Below are 21198 nucleotides of genomic sequence, written 5' to 3'. Positions count from 1 at the left end.
CAGACATACATATTAGGGAGCACATAATTTATGTTATGAGTTGTCTTTAATTCAAACAACATTCATGCTATTACAACTCTAAACGGAAAACTGTAAACTGTAAATCAATTGAGAATTAAAAGCAAAAGCATGTCAGCAGTGGCACAATATTGAAGAGCGCATGATTCTCTGCTCGCACAGAGCTCTGTTAAAACTTCCCGACATTGCTTCTGCTCAATGCACTCAATAAAATAAATGTTGATAAAAGAAAATAAGTGCCTGTATGCGAACAGTCAAGACCAAATCTGACCTACATACAAATGTAGCTTTAACATTATCCAAAAAGGCGCATGGCTGAGAGGAAATACAAAGTATGCAGATGAAATTAATTAAAATATAAAATATACATATGAAATGTATGGTGACATATTAAAAAATGTATTTAATATAAACAAACAAAAAATTTCGTGGGTCATCTGTATTAAACTTAGAATATGCGAAAAAGACAGACATATGCATATTTTATGTTATGTCTAAGCCTATATCTCGTGGATATGTTACCGCTACACATTCTCGTAGCTGTTACTAAAAAATAGTAATAAATAGTAAAAATTTGTTTGTTCTTTTAATATAAAAAGGATAGTTAAAACAAGTAGAAAATAGCTTTTGAGTCCTTGTAATTCATGTAACATATAGCGAAATGGAGGCCTTCTCGGGCATTAGTGGGACCAGTTTATATTCAATATTGCATGAACATTCGGTCGTCAAGAAGAGTTGTACGCTTTGGATATTTGCCCAATTGCCCAAGAAAGGGCTCATGTCGATTGGTTCAAAGCACGTCTACGATACCGTAACAGGTGACGAAACTCGGATCTCTGCAAATGAGTCGGAAACAAAACCGCAATCGTAAATGCTCTCATGGTTTTTTGAAAAATCTGGTCATGTTGCAATTGACCCACTAAAAGACGGGAAACTGAAAACAGTCAATTCTGAGTAGTAGAACGATTTATTTGCCAGAAGTGCAAGCTCTCACGTAACGGCTCACACAAGAGAGTTTTTGGTTTTGTTTTTGATTTGGCACCTAATTACTTCTTTCAGTTCCTGAAAATCAAAAATCAAATACGAGGTAAAAGTTTTCATCGCCTGAAAAAACTGTTGAGGCTTTTTAGCAGCACATTTAGGAGGTATCTACTTCTGAGTGGCAAAAGTGCCATTTGCATTATCACTTTACTCTGTTTTCATTATTGGGCGCAAAATACAAAGGCTCTCCACCCTCGTATTGAGTACATAGTTAAATAGGAGAAGTGTGGAATTTTGTTTGTAGATCTCTCAATCTCTTGCTCTCCTCCTTATTTTCTTTTGATGGACTTTCTCGTGTACCACTAAGAATATGAAGTGAAGAAATATCTTTCAAATATTGTTTAGGGCTCGATGTTATGTATATATATTATATTATAGTATAAAAGTCATAAAAAATTGTCAAAATTATTCATCCATCGGAAGATCATTTAAATCAAACTTCTGTTAAAACGATTGAAAAATATCTACCATTTACTACTATCTCCGAAGGAATCCAGACAATTTCTACAAATAGCGAATAAAGAAAAATATAATAAAAATAATTTTTAAATTTCCTTCAGTTGGGATTGTCGTCTGCTTGGGAACTACTGTGCGCTCTGCCACGGACATCAACAATGACCTACTTTTTATTTCCTGCTCGTATACAATTTTTAACCATCAGGGTGTACGAAATATAGTACCATATAATTCATAATATTTCACGTCATTCACCATATGACAAATGCAAAAAGGATCAGTCGCTGACTAAGCGACATAAGCGAATATTTGTTTGCTGCATTCTATTCAATAGAACCCCACCAAAAAATCGAAAGGAATAAATGGGAAGGTCACATATCAGAAAATCAGAAACTGGAGCAGACGTGAACTGCTCTTACACATATGCCCTCACACTATACACATGGCTGGATATTGACAGAGCTAATAAACGATTGCCACCACTAAACAAAGACTTGAGGACTTGAGGACATCATTTATATTCCACCTGCACCCTCAAAAATGCAACAATGGGAGTAGATGTACATACTCGATATGTGTAGATGTACATACTCGATAGGTGTGTGCTAGAAAAAGGGTATATGACTTTGGCACGCACATTTGTATGCACATATATAGCTGGACATTTACCACTACAAATAAATACAACGAACCGTGCAATCATAAAAGTAAACAAATCACGTTTGTTGTTAGAGCTTTGACCGGCTTTCCTACTCGCGTGGCTATGATACATATTTCCATTTCACATTAGTATTTTCAGCTGCAATACAATCATCATAGAAATATACATGGCTTGCTAAAATTATCAAACTAGACTTCACATATAAGTACCAAGGCTATCAGACTTTCGTACTTTTCATTGCTACCAAAAAAAATTTAAAAAGTGGACAAAAGCAGTTACACAGTTTTGAATAAGAAAAGCTACCAGCGCTAGTAATTGGAAACAAAATGGGTTTAGCTTATTTACTTGCCTATCTCCCAACGGTCGCCTGCCCAGGTGGCGGATAGGGGAACTCTCGGCAGATATGCATACATACTAGGGTTTGCAATCCCGTGTTATATTTTCAATCCCGGGATTTCGGGATTACATTATCCAAATCCCGGGATCCCGGGATTGGTACCGGGATTAGGATTGGACTATTTATGAAAAATACTTACACATTATCATAGTTGAAAGTACAAAAAAACTGAAAACATAATTAAAAAATTGGTTTAATATTATTATTTATTGAAACAAAACAAAACAAAACTTAATTCATCATAAAAAACTAATAAAAAATAGTATAATACATAATGAAATTAACATTTCTTGTGTTGTTGTAAATAAGCTTTTAGAAAACACAACTCGTCCAGCGTTTCATCGTTCAAACGGCTTCTTATTTTTGTTGCAAATTGTCCTGCCGAAGAAAATGCTCGTTCAGACTCTACACTAGTAGGTTTTATCGTCATTAAATAGGAGTATGTTCTTTCCAGGTAGTCACCACGTCTCCCTCCATTTTCAAAAAGAGACATTTCTTTTTGAATTTTTGATGACAGTGTCTCAAATCTAATAGGCTGCATTGGTGCATATCCCTCTTTAATAACTTTATCTAGTTCTTCTGCTACACTTAATGGTTTTTGTGTACAAATTGATTCAGTTATTGAATCAAATTCTGAATCAATTTCAAGGTTTACCTCATTTGAAATAGAAGATCCAGTTGCATGAGCTGTTAGTAATGCAGTGGGATTTGAAGCGTCTAGTCTTTCAAGCAAGTCCACTATTAATTTACGGCATTTAATTGAAGAAGGAACTGTGACAAAATCTATTCCTGAGACGTTGCTTATACCATTGTGTAAGTGTTGCAGTAAACCACTTAGATCTGTGCGGCGTTCTTCCATACGAAGAATGAGAGCTGCATATAATTTTTTACTTATAGCACTGTTTGCATCTTTAAGCTTCTTTAGCATAAAATTAATGGCTATGTCTGCTGTAAACAGATTGCTATCTCGACGACAGAGTGCTTCAACAGTTGTTTTTATTGGTACAAGAGCAGTAATTATATCAAATAACATTTGAATATCATCATGAGATAAATCTAGTGATTTATCTGTATTTTTTATGTCTATTAATGCTTTTTGTGTGCAATCTTTCAGTAAATAGAAACGTTCCACCATTGACAAAAGACTGCTCCACCTCGTCTTGCAGTCTTGTAATAAGACAATGTCCTTGCCAAATTCTGCTCGGATATATTGTTGTAATAAATCATTCTTTGTTGGTGACCTTCTGAACATTGATATGATTTTTCGTACCTTATTTATCAGTGGACCAATACTTGTTTCGGTTATCTCATTTCTTCTACGACTCTGACTACTGTCAAGGAATCCATCGCTGTCAAAAATATCTTGCTCCTGGCTCGAGTCACTCTCTGTTTCGCGCAATTTTCATAACTTAATTACATACATATGTCCTAAATTACGCGCAATTTTCATAAAAAAACCAAAAAGAACAAATCTGTATACATGCATACAAATCATATGGACATATCAAATGAACAACTCTTATCTGTTCTGTACGCAAGCAAATGTAAGGTAATGTAAACTACATTTTTTTACATTGCGTATCACTCTCTCCCTCTCATTTCTCTCCGGCAGCCATATTAATTAATTTCCTAATGTTAACTTGTGCTGATTTCATTTTCCTACCCGTATTTTGTTAGGAGGAACGGGCCGGGACTGCGCCTTCTCTATGAATTTACGTTCTCTGTAATGCTGAAAACAGAATGATACCGCGCCGTGCCGTTCCTTTTTTTTACTGTATTTTTGTTGTGATTGAGTGTTTTCTTTAACAGAAATTTACGGAATGGCGGCGCGGAACGGCGCGGTGTCATTCCGTTTCCAAAACAAAAAATTCTACGTACATATTTCATAAAAAAAAAATAAATTTTCTGAGAATTATATTCTTAGAAAATTTTGATGAGAAAAAAATTTCAAAATATAATTCAGACAAAAATTATATCCCGGGATTAGTTATTTCAATCTCGGGATTTCGGGATTTGAAAAAACCCCGGGATCCCGGAATCCCGGGGCTGCAAACCCTAATACATACTAGGCCGGGCGATTTGTGGGGAGGCAAAAAAATCGCCCATTGTTCTGTGAAAATCATGTTCTAGGGATCAAAATAAGAAACTTTGCCGAAGGAACCATACCTCTAAAACGAATTTTGATGTCCCCCAATTTGGGTCGAACTTTTAGTTTCTTTTGTGGGGAGGCAAAAAAATCGCCCATTGTTCTGTGAAAATCATATTCTAGGGATCAAAATAAGAAACTTTGCCGAAGGAACCATACCTCTAAAACGAGTTCTGATGTCCCCCAATTTGGGTCGAACTTTTTAGTTTCTTTTCACTTAAATTAATTTTTTCATTTACATATGTTCTGACTAAATAAATTTCTTAAGAGAAAAAATAGATATTATTATTATAAATAAATAATAATAATTATTATAATTAAATAAAAATAAAGAAAAAACATAGCCATTTAGCTGATTTTTTCATGTAAAGGCCAAAAATGGTGATATTTTGAAATGATTGTATGGGGAACCCCCCAGGGGAGTTCCAGTGGGTGTGCCAATGGCATGGGTGGATCGGCCGTCCAATGTTAGTGGGGGTCGGTCATACATTTGGACTCGATTGGAGTACTCTAAATGGGTCAAAGTGTGATTTTTCAAAATTTGCCCCTACCCAAAAGTTCGACCTAAATTGGGGGACATCAGAATTCGTTTTAGAGGTATGGTTCCTTCGGCAAAGTTTCTTATTTTGATCCCTTGAATACGATTTTCACAGAGCAATGAGCGATTTTTAAATCGACCCGCCCTAATACATACAGTTGAATTTAATTTGCCAACGAGGAGTTAAAGGAAGGCATATATATATACACTTATATAAGTTAACACCAGTAAAATTCAAATTCAATTTATTACTTTCCCACAGAATTCGAGTGAACTCGATACTAACAAAATTGTGAGCAGGCATAAGGTCAACATAAAATAATAAAGCGTGCCGGAAATGCAAAGGTATTTGTATCGTATTTACTAATAATTTTAATCAGGCAAATAAAATGTAATAAGGAAGTATTGAGAGTGTACATATAGTCAGTCTGAAGTTTGAAATGAAATAAAGAAGAGTTAAAAGCTGTAACTATTTTTTAAAAACATCAATTTAATTATAATTTGCAAACTTATATATATACATATAGTAACACTACCTAACGAATTTTAAGTAGGTATATAATGCTGAAAGTATGTTATGAGTATAAAACTTTAGCTGAACAAAGCCATAGTCCTCCAGTCTTCGAAGTGAAATAGTTGAAGTACTCCCCAAGTAGAACTAAAGCGCGATTTTGATACCATTCTGAGACCTCCAACGGGCAGATATCTACAGTCAGAGCTATTGATGTAAGGGGAAGGTTGATGGGGTTTAGGTTGGAACACTGCCCCAGGATGTCGAAGAACGGAGCTCCCAGTGACCTTAATCGACTGACTGCCATGCTCGGACATTTTACGGAGAAAGTGCTCAACACTCTCCTATGCTGAAAGTTGTCTACGGCTGCTATAATGGGGGTTAAATGATAAACCTAGCATTTCTGTATAAGTGCCAATCGTCCAATTATCGGTACTTTCTGAGTCCTGCATCTCTTGTACTGGGAGCATAGGATTTTCGAAATTGTACATGAAGAAATGAAGCTGCATGTAATCAGTGCTTTCCTTAGAAATAAGTTGTGCAATTCGCCTTTAACAAGAGTCAATGGTACGCCGATAACCGAGTGCGAGACTTCTGAGACCAATTCAGTTGACCTCTTCTTGGTAAGCTAATCAGCAGTTTCATTTCCCTTTATGTTCCGGTGTCCTGGAACCCAGATCAGGGAAATGTTACCTGCACACTCAAGACATTTGATCTCAAAGTCTCATGCAAAATACAACATGAAATAAATATGTGCATATGTAAAGTCAACATGTACAAATTAATCATCTAAGTCTCTTTTTTGATTAAATAATAAACAAATTATTTTGAGTTGTGGAAGTATTTAGTTTACCCTTTACGCGCTCCATTGCTTGTCTCTTTGCATACTGCAGTTGTCTAGTTCACAAATATCAAATATGATTGGCGTATGGCGCCATTTGCAATAATTATAAATCTTCCTATAGGGTGATTAATTTTGGGCCTGTTTACTATATATCTATTCACAGTCATACAAATTTAGGGAAATATCCGAAGAACTTGATATACTTATACGAAATAAACAAAAATAGCGAATCTTAGGGCTCGTAAGTAATTAGTAGCTTATAATTTTTGTATGTATCAGGTATTTTTTAAGATAATTTTTTTATATAGTCTGGTGGAATCTGGAGCTAGGCCAAATGCCTAACAGAAGTGTACGCGCCAATAATTTTTTATTTATTTATTTATTTTTTAATAATTTCGTGGTATTTATTCTTTGAATATGTCCGGCATATATACGCCGGAGTACGAGTTACATGAGGCCTCTTCTATTCACCACTGCACGCAGTCTCTATGAGAAAAAATTTAATGTGAAAGCAACAATAAAGTTATCGAGCAAGATGCGCAGCTAACGAGTATGGTTATACATCATAAAACTGGTATGACCTACTATTTTACAAATAAATGTAATTTTACTCAGCTCTGTTCCAAAGCCGGCCGGATATGTTTATTGACACCAGTTGTTTCATCTATTCTCAACGACTCATGATGACTTGCAAAACCATATAGAACATAACAGTTTGCCATTATCAGTTGTCAAACCATAGTTATCGATATCGATAGTTCTCATGCAGCAAAAAAATACTGCATATATGTATATATAGCATTGAGTTCATTAATGTACTTAGGTCTTATTTTAAACTATGTATGTGGCATAAGTTTTCTCGGTAGGTGCGGAAAAGTAATTTTTTTTTTTTAATTTTTAAATTTTTTTTAAATTTTTGCTTTTAATTGGCTTTCTTTTTACAAAAAAATTTGCTCTCCATTTTATTTTGTATTATGTGCTTGCATCAACATTTCCTCTTCATGAGTTTTTTGCAGCATGAAATAGTATTATAATTTGATAGAAAGTAACATGAGTTTTTACAACCAATAAATCCCTTAATACTCATTCAAAATATTTCCTAACTATTTTGTATTATTTTAGCGCGGTCAATGATTTTGGTTATAAAAAAAATTATTTAAATTTTTATTGGGTTTATGAACGTAATATGTAAGTGTTCCATTTCCCCGCAATTTCGTTCAGTTGAGTGGCTTCCATAAAAATATTATTTATTTAAATGTTTGTTTTTTCTAAAATATTATATCTCGCTTGGTTACATGGAAAATCGCAAACAAAACCACCGCAAAGCGCATTGAAATATAAAAACAAATACTGCACATGAAGTTAAAAAATTTGGCAGTAAATGGCGCTTGTTCTACAGGTGAAAATCTAATTTTTTTAAACATTCGCACAGCCAAATTAAACAAAGCATAAAAAGAGAAAAAATAACTACACTTAAGCTTTTATTGAACTTACATAAAAAATAATGTATTCTATCGAAATTGCTAAGCCTTCATATGCAAGTCATGGAAAATATGGTGTGTGCAGTGGGCAAATTAAATTCATAGAACCGCGAAATAGACAATTAATATTTTTGAAATTGTACCGGATACAATATTTACATATTTTGTACGTGGGGCTTGCAGCAAAATCACCAACCGGGCGAAAAAAGCTTAATAAAACTAAATAAAATGGCAATGCTCGCGCTCACTGACAAAACTTTCATTTTCACAGCTCACAACACGGACTGTGTCGAAAGCATAGCAAAAGTATATGTGTTCACATGTACCACATGCAAATGGAAATATGTGGTATTGCAAGGGATAAAAAATTCACGACCGCACTTACAGTCGGGTGTTGCAATCAATAGCCCATATTTCACGCATGTGTCGTATATAACTACATAGTATTCATAAGCACCACGCCAATGCCACTGCGAGGCAAGTGCATGCATTCAGGCATGTGTGCGCTTCAAGCGGTTAGCAGCAGGAAACATATGACACATAGGACTTACTTATGTATGTATATGCTTTAAATAATCCAATAAATGCCTGCCAGCGGAAAAGTGGTTGGAGTTGTTACACGGTTTTTGGCAGGTGATGTGTGTAGGTATGCGCGTAGTACATATCTCTTCGAATTCAGGTGATAGTCGAGTGCATATCTTGCACTGTGGCTAAACTATGAAAATTGCTTGCAACAAGTCTATGGAGTGCTTCATAAATTTTACGGACCATCAGCTTGAGCAAACATTCACTGACAGGCAGATAGCATATGGGGAAAGCTTGTGGGTTTTACATATAACTTTGTGCTTGATTGCCAGGATTTCGGTTTTTATCGGCGATGTTTTAAACGGCTTTCAAAAAATACAAGTTTTTTGCTGAGTTGTGCGCTCAATTCGTTAAGAAGACCAGAAGAAGAAGGCGCATAATGCAATTTTATTCCTTAATAACACCACCTCATAAATATTGATTTTTGGTATTTAAACAATAAAGTGATTCCCACTAACAAGCAATAGCTTCCGACGTACAACAAAAACAAAGGCTTGGTATTTGTTAAAGGCTTCTGAAACTATCTGTGATAAATTTTAGAAAAGTTGTGCATGCATAGCGCAGCTTCCGTTCGCCAAGCTTTAAGTGCGACATACTGCGCTAGTATCTAGAAAAGAAGTAGTGGTAACAATTTCAGTGCAACGTCCTAAGACTATCATAACTTAGGTTAGGTCAGGTCAGTCAAAAGGCGCGTGCCAAGCTCAGACATGTTGAGCGTAACAGGCCATTCTGATACCAAAAAAAGAAATGGAAATTCAAGAAACAAGAAGATTTATGAAACATTAAAGCAAAGCAGAAACAATTTCAGTTTAATTATGTAGGGAATCAATGCTCAATGAAGAGACGATTTCACATGCAACAATTTTACAAACGAGCAAGGCGACTGGCAATGTATGAAGACTAATATAATTAAAGGCTGATTTCACTAAAGTTTACTTATTTTTCAAGTACCTTCACTTGTAGTTAAAACACAAATTTTGTATATTTTTGTATATATTTTGTATTTTTTACCACTACGAAGTTTTGTATAATTAAGCTTCTACTGCCACCTAAAATAAACTGCAATATGACTATTCGTAAATTAACCTTGAAATAATGTAAATGAATAAATAAATATCCGAACTAAGTTAAAAAAAGCATGTCAGAACGATCAACTGGCACTTGCGAAGTCACGCTTTGTGCAAAAAAATTTTTAATGCAAGCTTTTAATCAGCAAGTTATTATTTTATTATCACATATACATTTTTTCAATACAATAAGGGATTTGTCAAATGCACTAGCACCACAATGGAGCATCTGTGTATCAGTAAATTGAATTTGATCATACGAAATGGTTTGCTATATCGTGCTAAAGACTGGAAAATTGAAAAGCACTGCATCCAATTTGTTTTAATTTAAATTAATTAGTCATTAAATGCACAAAGTAAATAATTAAATCATTGAGCAGACCTCATTTCAGTGCACAACTAAATACATTTTATGCAACAAATATAGCATGAAAAAAAAATTGAATAAAAAAATTCAACACAATTTCCTCATACATAAATATGAAGTTAAACAAACGCGTTAAATTATTAAGTGATTAGCTCACCTCTGTCAGTAAGGTGTAGCAGCTGAACAGTCAATTAAATTGCCGTTTTATTTGTCATTTTAATTTTTTCCCAAATAAAAATTCAGCAAAGATAGTTCCATATATTTTTAAAGGCCTTGTGGGAAGAATTTGTTTCCCTGCACCCAATAATTAAGATATACATTTTTAAATTTATAACTGATGATATAACTTTCACTTCTGCATAAACAAAACAAAAATAGAAACAACTTATATTCTAAGCAACATACACCTGTTACCCATGCTAGATATTTTAAAATCTGGCGCGTGGGCGTGTAAGTTATACGAGTATGTTAATAACATTGCTCATACATACTTGTAAAAATCTCGTTAACATACACCTGCGTACGTTAATCTGAGACACAGCTGGGCTTTGCAAATAAAACTACGACAGAATGTTACTTAGTGAATGTTACTTAGATAACAAAATAATTAACAGCGCAATACAATTTAACTGAAATCAAACTTAAAACATAAAAATAATTCAAATAAAAATGAGGCCAGAAAAACAACAGTGGAACAGCTGCTGCCAATTGGTATTCGTGCTGCATTTTATCGTGACAAGAAGTGCAGTACCGCTTGTCACGCTGCTCACAATTAGTAATAAATTGCAAAATGACAGCGAGAAAAGTTAAAGTTTAACTATGCTGTTACATATTTTATGAGTTCAAAAACGCTAAGCACTGCTTAGAATTCAGAACAGCTATTAGCAATTAAAGTGCTGGGTGTGATAATGGTAATTTGCTGTTTTATTTTTAATTTTTTTTCTTGAAAGTTGCAGTGCACAGATTGGCTTATTAATGACTTTTTTTAGCTAAGGAGAAGAGAGAACGGCTTGTAAAGCGGAAATGTAATGAGTTCAATTCGATCAATTATTTACAATCTTACAGAGTAGATTACTTATTTAAATATAAAATTGAAAGATTAAATAATTTAGCCTAAGAGTGAAGCTCCTTGTCAAGTGATCCAAGTATTTAGGAAATTGTCGCAAGCTTTTGTGAAAATAAGATTTTTTGTAGTTTATTTTGAAAAAATTAAATGATAATTTTAAGATTTATTAAAAGTTATAAGTATCAGTATAGAGTTTTTTAAAGGGGCAGACACCTGTAAACGGCCATATTTTCGCTGATGCTTAAGTATTATAATATTCATTTTATTAGCCTGATGAGAATTGTAGAGTATAGGATAGGTGCATGCCACCGACGCGAATAATAAAGCAGCTTCTTTTTTGATATCACGAGCACATTTAGATTCACAGACACTTAAACTATCGCGCATATTACTTGTACTTCACGCAAAAGCCCCTCTCCTGCTAAGTTTGCCACGGTGCGCACAATGGCTCGCTTTCTCTGGTAAAAGTCGGTTGAGATTTTACAAGCGTACCATACGGCAATTGCGAATTTCATAAGGTTAAGAAAGTTTTAGATGACAACAGCTAATTAATACGAGTACAATGTAAAAAGTAAGTAAGCTCAATGGCTTCTAGCTGCTCTTTATAAAGACCTGTGCCTGGAAAGGTACATTTTTGTCCTATGTATGAGCTCAAATTTGTGAAGCAACATCAAGAGGCACGCCACAAATAGGAGGATGAGCTCGGTCAAGCACCCAATAAAGGGTGTAAGCGTCAAATAAATAAATGTATATGCATACATATATGTATATATGAGCCCTTGGACGTTGCTATTAAATATACTTTCTTAATATTCGCTTTTATAAAATAAAAAATACATAAAACAACTCGCTTAAATTCTTTGGTACGAAAATAGGCATAACTCAATTTCAATTTTGCGTTGGAAAGATCAGGTGGAGAAGGACCTGACTTCACTTGGTGTGTCCAACTGGTGCCGGCTAGCAAGAGAAAGAAACGACTGGCGCACTTTGTTAAACTCGGCAATACAATATGGGTCTTCATAAATTGCCAATGGCTCATATCCGTTCAATTATAAACTGCCCTAGTACGGTTTTTTTGTGAACATCGAACACAAATATTAATTTTTCAAAATGTCGCATATAAATATAAAGCATTTCACTCCACAACTGTGCATATATAAGTATATACATATACAACTTTCGCACTCTTCCATACCAATAATAAATATTTATTTGAATAGAAATCGTGAAAGCATTTCAGGCAACTATTTGCTTGATAACAGTCAAGAACATGAAAACTCTAATTAGACGACTTTTTTGATAGATAAAAACAAATAGATGGTTTCCGCATCACTCTTCTGCAATACTTTTCCGTTTTCTTCTCTTATTTCCATTTCTTTTTCACTCTTAATTCGTTTATTACATTGTTGTTGCTATTGTAGGTGTATCACTTATTTGTTATCTACACCACCACTTCTAGCCAGCTGTGTATTTTTGCAGACCCACCTGGCAAACACTAATGAATGCAATAGCGATTTTTCTCACCACAAACAGTTTCACCCTTCAAGTTCACTTTTTATTTCTCGGCACACACTGCAGCGTGATTTATTAAGTGGCTCGTTAAACTAATACAGTCATTTAATAGAAAAGCCACAAAATAAGTTACATTTATTTATTTAAATTGTTGATAGTTATTTAATCTCGCATTTGGCAGTAAATCAACGAAGCAAAACCAACCGAACCGAACTGCTCCACTGACGATCTCAACTGAATTTGAACTGTTCTCGGCACTGTCGTCAAAGCATAAACAAAAATCTTGTACAAATCTTTTATTGTTACTTAAACATATCGCATTAAGTAACGAGATAAAAGCCGATCTTAGTAAGAGGAGAACCAGAATCGCGTGAATGTTGGGAAGGTTGTGAAGGCCGAATTGATGAAATATTAGAGACGGTACGATGATTTGCCATTCAAAATTGCCCATTCCAATTTGAATGCATGGTTTTTCATATTTACTACTGTAAAATAATATGAAACGGAAATCGTGGAAAAAATCATTAAAATTTAATAAGACCAAATTTTCTCAAAAATGTATTAACATTTTGCGCGAAATATCCAAATTTAATCCCTTTAAAGTAAGTGGACATTTTTTAAATAAAGCTCATAAAATTTAATTACGATTGAAGGTTTTCCCCAATTAGTGATGAGCGTATTGACCGACAGCTGTCTTTCTTTGATATTATAATGTCTTATTGTAGGTTTATAATAATATCTTAATATCTTATTGTAGGTGTATAGTAATGTATGGAACCGGAATTCACACACAGAAGGGCGACATATGTGTAATTTTTTATCTTTGCTAACGACATCCAAATCACAACAGTTTTAGGTGCATTTTTTCCAGTGCTAATTATGTCAAGCTTAATACCTTCAAATTAAATCACTAGTTTTTTTAATTTTTGGGACTCGCAAAAGCAGGGTTTATGTGCTTCAAGAGATCAAGACAATTGAAACAGTTGGTTGAATTGAACGGTGATTTAATCCAAATATTACCAAAAATTAAAACAAGAGCAATACGAAGCTATTCATCGCGCAAGATACGATCCCACTCGCCTTATTTATCAGACTCAATTGACTCTGATTACCACTAACTTTCATCTTGAAGAGTAACTCTTCGTTTTCTAATAAAAAGGGAAATAAATAATTCAATGACTGGACTGATTTAAGGACGAAACAATTTTTTAGCCATTTTCAAATCACAAATTACTTGAGAGTAAGGAAATTGAAAAAGAAATGTGTGTCCGAATAATTAAATTATTAAAATAGACAAACTTTGTACCTTTTGCCATTCATTAAAATGTGCTTTTATCTTAAGAAATTCCAGTTTTACAGATATAAACTGGTAGATTGTTCTTTATTTGGGAAATTACTTTGACACGAACTGTCCACCCCCAAAAAATAAAGCACAACACATAGATCAAAACCTAACTGTAGATACTCAGCTGTCCTCAATTTGCTCAGCTGTAGTTGAAAAGCGTGTTTTCGCAATATTGACTCTTTCGTTGGCTTTTTAAATGTGTTTTCATTTATATTCTTATTACTAATATCTCGTTTTTGCCATATTTTAATTTCTTACTCATTTGTCTTGTTGCTGAATGTGCTGTTGTTGTAACTTTTTTCTGTAATTTACTTTATTTAGCAATTTTCTTAAAATAATAAAAAAACAAAGGTATTTACGAGCAGTGATGCGCAGCATAAACAAGTGAGCTTAGGCGTATTGTAGCGGCTAGTAATTTGAATAATATTTTCACTATTAATATCGATTTGAATACGTTGCAGGTAAAATGACTGTGTAAAACGTTTTTTCTTGATGCTACCCCACATAAATGATAAACTAGTTTTTTTTTAATTTTTATGCGTGCTGCCAAAGTATTAAAAAGGGGAAAACTTATCAAAAGGGCACTTATCCATAAATTTGATATAAAATGTTTACAGATCGATATTGTTTAATGTTATATTTATCTATTAATTTTTCTCAGAAATTTTCAAAAAACCATACAAAAAATAACAAATTAATAAATAAATATTTTTGTATTTTTAATATTTAAAATTTTTTTCAATGTCACCAACATTTTCAGGGTCCCTATAAAAATAGCTTAATTTTTTTTTTGCTTTGAAATTACATTTATTATTTTTGTTAGTTGCTGTCACAGCGGCTTTGGGCGCAAAGTGCCGATCGGTTTCAATACCAAATTTTAATCACAATTCGATAGGTTGTTAGCCTAGGTCAGTGGGAGTAATAATAATTTTATTTATTAAATCTATTAAACATTTTATACCTAAACTATGGTATTACGATGTGATTTGGTTGAGCTAAAACGGACCACAAATACAGTTTTGCAAACTATCTTCATCCGGGCGCCACCAAGCGGACCAATTTTTTTAACAATTATTTATTTTCACACGTCTGTTATATGTTTTGAAAATACATTTTTGGAGCTTTTAGAAATATTTCGACGCCACTGGTACCTCAGATGTAATATTCTCATCAAATATAACCTGCTGAGAAAATTTCTCTACCTATAAATTAAAATTTCATAAAATTCGGTTCACCGGTGCCGGAGATTAGCGACGACAAACTGAAAAACAGAGGTGTGTACATTAAAAAAAATATCTTATTGTGTATGTTCTGTTATACTCCATAGTTTACCCATAGTAACATTTTTTATATTTTCAGTGTACAATCGAGTCTGTCATTATAGTATAAATAGATAGACGGACATATGTAACTTTGTTTTTGCAGAAAAATACCAGAGAAAGCCATGCATCAGCTTAAGTTACTTCCATTTTTCTTTACTTGTACTCATTTAGCGCATGTTTCGGAATAACTACCCAGACAGAGCACTTAAATAAATTCATGTACTTATTAGAAAATCACTTTCCCACTTCTTAGTTGGTACCAACATTCATCTTAGACTTTCTGTTAAGAAATGGAATTTAGCAAAATTATACCTTTAACCTTACCCCAAATTTCCTATTTTCCTGATTAAGTCTTTGTTAAGCTATTCGTTTTACTGAAAAATCTTAAGCCTGTAGGCATGTATTCATAAAAATGTTGATAAACATGCCAGTGTTTCATATATTTTATAGCAATCTTTAAATTCTTTCATGCCAGTATCTATTAACATCATTTTTATTATCCGTCTACTTCCAATACCACTGGCCAATTACGAATGTGTAACAGAAGCTAAATGAATAGAACATATCATAATGTAAAATGATCAAATATACATTTATTCAAAAAAAAAATTAAATATGCAAAATGTGGGCTACACTTCGCACCAACACCCTCTGTATGAATGTGTAAATATACAATATAAAAATGATTATACGGGCATGCAAAAATACTGGAAATATAATACACGACTCACATAAAAGGTAGTGCGAATAAACTTTACATTTTATGGCTAGAATTAAATATCATAATTTGCTCAATTAAAAATCGGCTGTGAGCGATTTTAACAATTTTACACTTTCCGAATATTTCTGCTGGGATTTGCATAAATATTTAATAACCCGTTGCTTTGTAAGTTAATTTGAGCCAGTTGTATTAGGATTGCCTCACAACTCTTTAGAACTTTGCAAACAATTTGACTGCTTTACGATCAAGCGACCACAAGATTGAAAGCCAATACCGCCTAAAAATAATAGCTACAAACAAGGCAATCAAGATTATTATATGGGAAAATAGAGAAACAAGAACTGTGCAGATAAGCCACTAAGACGTAGTTTGACTAAAAAAAATAGTTGTACTCAAATTTATAGGAAGATATATAGATAATTATACTGCAAAAAAGAATTTTTACTATAGTTCTTCAAAAAATAAACAAAATAATATAATTATTACTCATATAATATAAATAAACTTTTTATAATACAATAAATATTTAAAAATTGCAATAGGCGATCTTTTGAATATGAAAAATCAACAAATTTAGAGATTTTATTAAACTCAATTAAAGCCCTGTGAATAGATTTTGAGGGACCAACATAGAAAAACTCTGCGTTACAAAGAGCTCTTCTGATGAAAACGGAAGGCAAAGATAAGTTCATTCTCTTTTTTAGATTTAAGGATATTATCCGAAAAGTGTAAGTTACGCAACGTGAAATGTAAGACTTTTTTCTGGATTCATTCAATTCTAGCAGCATGGCATAAGACTGAATCCACTTCAGTTCTCGCTGTAAATTCTATTTTCGTCATCTATCAGCTAAAAAACGATTGTATCAAAAACTAAAATTTCACCTTTGACAAAAGCTGAAAGTCAGTCGGAGGTGAACACGTTGATTTTTCACTAATATTAGTCAAATTATTGGCAAGAAATGCATCCCCATTGATAGCCTTGTGACATGTTGAGTTAATGCCATATGAAATCCAAAAGTTTATTTCAAATGCCCAGATTATATTCCCCATTTACCGTTTGACATTTTTTGCGATCTTACTAATCTATGAACCAGCTGTTCAAATGATAAAATCCCGGTACTTGTTTAACAGATCGTATTATTTGAGTTTTTTGCTGCACCCAAATTGTCCACTAATTAAAAAAAAAAAACGAAAAAAATAAATCAACTGGTTTTCGGTTGCAGTCGGAATTTTTTATTTTTAAAATTTGCTTAAAGCAAATTTTATTGTTGTCTGTCGGTGATTGACATTTTTTCTGAAGTTTGGTAAGGTGATTGCCTTAATAACAAGTATCATATCATGTATAATATGAATTTATGCACATATGTACATATATTTCCATCTGAAACGTGAAGTGTTTAATAGCCAACGTTTAGCCTTTTTCGGTCATAACACTGGGTGCTGCTATCTAGCCTTGAATAAGCGCATGCGCTTACGACTTACAGCTGTTTAGTCATATAAAGCACTTGATTACCTTTCACTAAGCTGTAGTGAAGCAGCAATTGAATAGAAGTGGAAATAAATAAATTATCAATCACTGCGACCAGCCGCCGAAATTAATAATTGTAGAAAATGATAAAAAAAGACATTACACAAAAAACGTAAACAATTATACTCAACAGCAAAAGCATGACAGGTGTGAAAAGTTTTGTATTTGCCTACATTCTAATTGCAATTTTCCACACGCAGAAGCAGATTTTCGCGTGTAAATGCAATTAATTATACAATCATAAAAGTGTAAAAAACTATGGGATAAAAACATAAGAAGAAAAAATATATCTCCTTTTTGGTATTAGGCGTTTTTTGCACAATTAATGTTTCATACTAATTTTAATTAGCAATTTAATTTTTATGCGTTCACTTTAAATAATATAAAAATGCATTGAGTAAATTGCAGAGATAATTAATGGGTGAATTCGAATAACCGATTTTGTGATTTTTTTCTTCAAGCCTTATGCCTGATTGAGTCAAATGAGTCACTGTGCTATGAAAATTCCCCTAAGCAGTAGTTACGTTTTAAAATGTGCTGCCTAGACGAGGGTGATCAGGTATTTTTTGCTTAATATGTGCGTCAAAAACAAGTGCACTATGTTTGTCAGTTCTTTCAGCGAATTCTTCAAGCACATTTTTCAGACTAGAATGTCTACAAGTTGTTTGCAAACTGGAAAGGAAGGGAATTCCCAATTTCAGGTGTTGTGGTTTTATGATGAACTGCAATCGCAGAGCAACTAAAACAAGTTCTTTGAGAAATTGATATATAAAACTTTGTTCCAAAAGTTCCCGGAGTATATTCAAAAAATTCAAAATAGAAGTTTATTCCTCAAACTACTACCCATCAATTGCAGTGCTCTTATGCTAGCGTTTGATTTAACTCTTTAAGCATATCTGGAACTCAATTTTCAGTATAGCGTCCAGAGCCGTCTTCGATTTTTCCATGACTTCCTTTCCGCAGTTAAAACGCGTTCCTCGTAGTGGTTTTTAAAATCGATCAGACAGAAAAAAATCTCAGAGCCATATCAGATGAATTCGATGGCTGTTGGATGGTTTCGTTTCGTTCTTGGTAACAACTTCACTGATAATGATGGCACTGTGCGACGGTGCGTTATCATGGTACAAAATCCACGAGTTGTTTTCCCAAAAATCCTTCTTGGTTCATTCGGAGCTCTCCACTCACTCGCCTGATGTCTGCGTTACGTGTCGTATGTAAAGATGCGTTTGATGAATGTTGCGCCGGATTCTGCCATGAAAGTCATGTGTTTGGCGATATCGACGCGGTTCCAGTTTTACATGAATTTCAGGTCTCACTTTGCAGCAACACAGCACAAACTTCAATTATTTACTATGTACAATGTCCTGAACAGATACATAAACAATGTTCAAGTCCTCTGCTAGCTCTCTAGTGATTAATTTGCGACTACGGATCAACCATTAACCATTGATAATCATTGATTTTCTTAAATGATCCTGATCAGTTCATGTTGATGTCAGAGGAACAGTTTTTAGTATTTTTCGCCTTTTTAACATTTTTTCTGCCTTTTTTGAAAATTTGGTACCACTTATAAATATATTTTTTTTTAAGAAGGGTGGTTAAACTTCAAGGGCCGATGTTGAATGTAAATCACACCTAAACGTCAAGTTTTTTTCTGCATTTCATTTAACACTTTTCAATTTCGGATTAATTGAATTTGAATCATGGAAAGATACACAATCGAGCAAAGCGTTAAAGTTATTCAGGCTTATTATGGAAACAGGCGTTCAAATCCAAATGCATATCACGCACTTCGTGGTTTTTCGGTCAATTTAATCGTCCAAATGTGCGTACAATCTGAAATATTGTGCAAAAGTTTGAGCATACCGGGTCTGTAGGAGATGTAATAACACTACTGTTCGCGATAGTGTGGTTGAAGAGCCGTCCACCTCAACTCGTCGTCGTGCCCAACAATTGCACCTCTCACGCTCGTCGTTGATGAACATTATGCATAAAGACTTGCATTTACACGCTTACAAGGTGCAATTGACTCAAGAATTAAAGCCTCTTGACCATTTCAAGCGTCGTCAATGGTCAGAATGGTGGCAGGAAATGGCAATAATGAATGACCAATTTTCGAAGAAAATCATCTTCGGTGATGAGGCACATTTTCACCTCAGTGAATTCGTCAATAAGCAGAATTGTCGCATTTGGGCGAATGATAATCCAAGAGTGATTGCTGAAAAACCAATGCACCCACAAAGAGTTATTGTTTGGTGCGGTTTATGGGCCGACAGCATCATTGGCCCGTATTTTTTCCAAAATGAGGCCGGTCAGGCAGTTACTGTGAATAGTGTTCGCTATCGTGAGATCATATCGAACTTTTAATGGCCCGAATTGAAAAACATGGATGTGGACGATATGTGGTTTCAACAGGACGGTGCCACTTATCACACAGCTAACGAAACAATGGCTCTTTTGTGCGAAAAATTTGATGGCCGAATAACCTCACGTCGCGGCGATGTCAATTGGCCGCCAAGATCATGTGATTTGACACCGTTGGACTTCTTCCTTTTGGGTTATTTGGAAGAAAAGTTGTACGTCGATAAGCCAGCAACAATTCAAGAGTTAAGGATGAGATAATTTGGCACATTAATGGCATAGAACCTCAATTATGCCTCAGCATCATCGAAAATTTGGACCATCGGATGGAGGTGTGCCGCCGAGGCCGCGGCGGCCATTTGGCCGATATTTTGTTCCATGCGTAATTGAACCATACCAATATTCTCATTGTTACTGTGGCAGTTGCAACTTCTTCGCTTACCATACCTATCAACGTTACAATTGCTAAATTCATATTTTATATTTCACAAAGCAGGCAAGAAGCTCTGAACAACATGAAATTTTACACGGATATCAAAGGCAGAACTACCAGTTGAAAACAACTTTTCCAGAATCGATGCGGTCTGCGTATTTTAAGCTTTCAGTTTCCTCTTACCTCTTGATCATATTAGCCGTAATCTGACTTTAAATAATATACGTATATTATATTACATACAGCGCCACTTTTCCAATTTCCGCGAAATTATCCACTGTTACTTCCAATATCAAATCACTTGGTTGGTTGGTTGGTTGGTTAAAGTGGTGATTCTTCCAGAATCCAACTAACGCTTCCACACCATTTTGTTGCTACATCCTCGTTACCAACTTGTTTAACGGTTATTTACAGCATGAATATATCCAGTCTGTGCGGTTAAAGAAACTTATTAGGTTGTTGACGTCTAAGCCAGACAGTTCTTCGAGATTCTCGAACAGCGGTTGGCCCAGGGTTAACATTCTGTTCTTCCATAGGGCAGGGTATTCACAGAGAAAATGGAAGAGTGTCTCCTTTTTCTCCGGTTGTTTGCAACTGTGACAGTTTGTATTGTGAGGGATACCCATTTTGGCTGCTTGTTCTCCGTTAGACCAAAAGCCAGTTATGACTGCCGTAAGTCTCCAGGCGTCCCGTCGTTTCATTCTTATCAATGCCGACGATTGCTTGAGGTTGTAGGTGGACCATAACGTTCTGCTAATTTTGCATTTCGTCTGGACTTTCCACCTACAGTCCTCGATT

At 34.3% G+C, this 21198-nt stretch overlaps 1 protein-coding gene across 2 annotated transcripts in view; it reads right to left on the bottom strand.

The window, feature by feature from the left end:
- The window catches only part of LOC128866079 (UNC93-like protein), a 61415-nt gene extending 48481 nt beyond the window's left edge, over nt 1-12934 (bottom strand). Inside the window, exon 1 of one of the 2 annotated variants that reach the window (XM_054106573.1) lies at nt 12664-12934. The gene's annotated coding sequence lies outside the window, so the exon portion shown is untranslated. The remainder of the gene's footprint in view (nt 1-12663) is intronic. The other variant, XM_054106574.1, reaches the window with a different exon arrangement.
- Between the last annotated feature and the right edge of the window lie 8264 nt (nt 12935-21198).

Source organism: Anastrepha ludens, chromosome 6 (genome assembly GCF_028408465.1).
Source record: "Anastrepha ludens isolate Willacy chromosome 6, idAnaLude1.1, whole genome shotgun sequence".
Classification (NCBI taxonomy): domain Eukaryota; kingdom Metazoa; phylum Arthropoda; class Insecta; order Diptera; family Tephritidae; genus Anastrepha; species Anastrepha ludens.
Note: the sequence above shows the minus strand (reverse complement) of the source record. Positions and strands in the feature narration are given on the sequence as shown.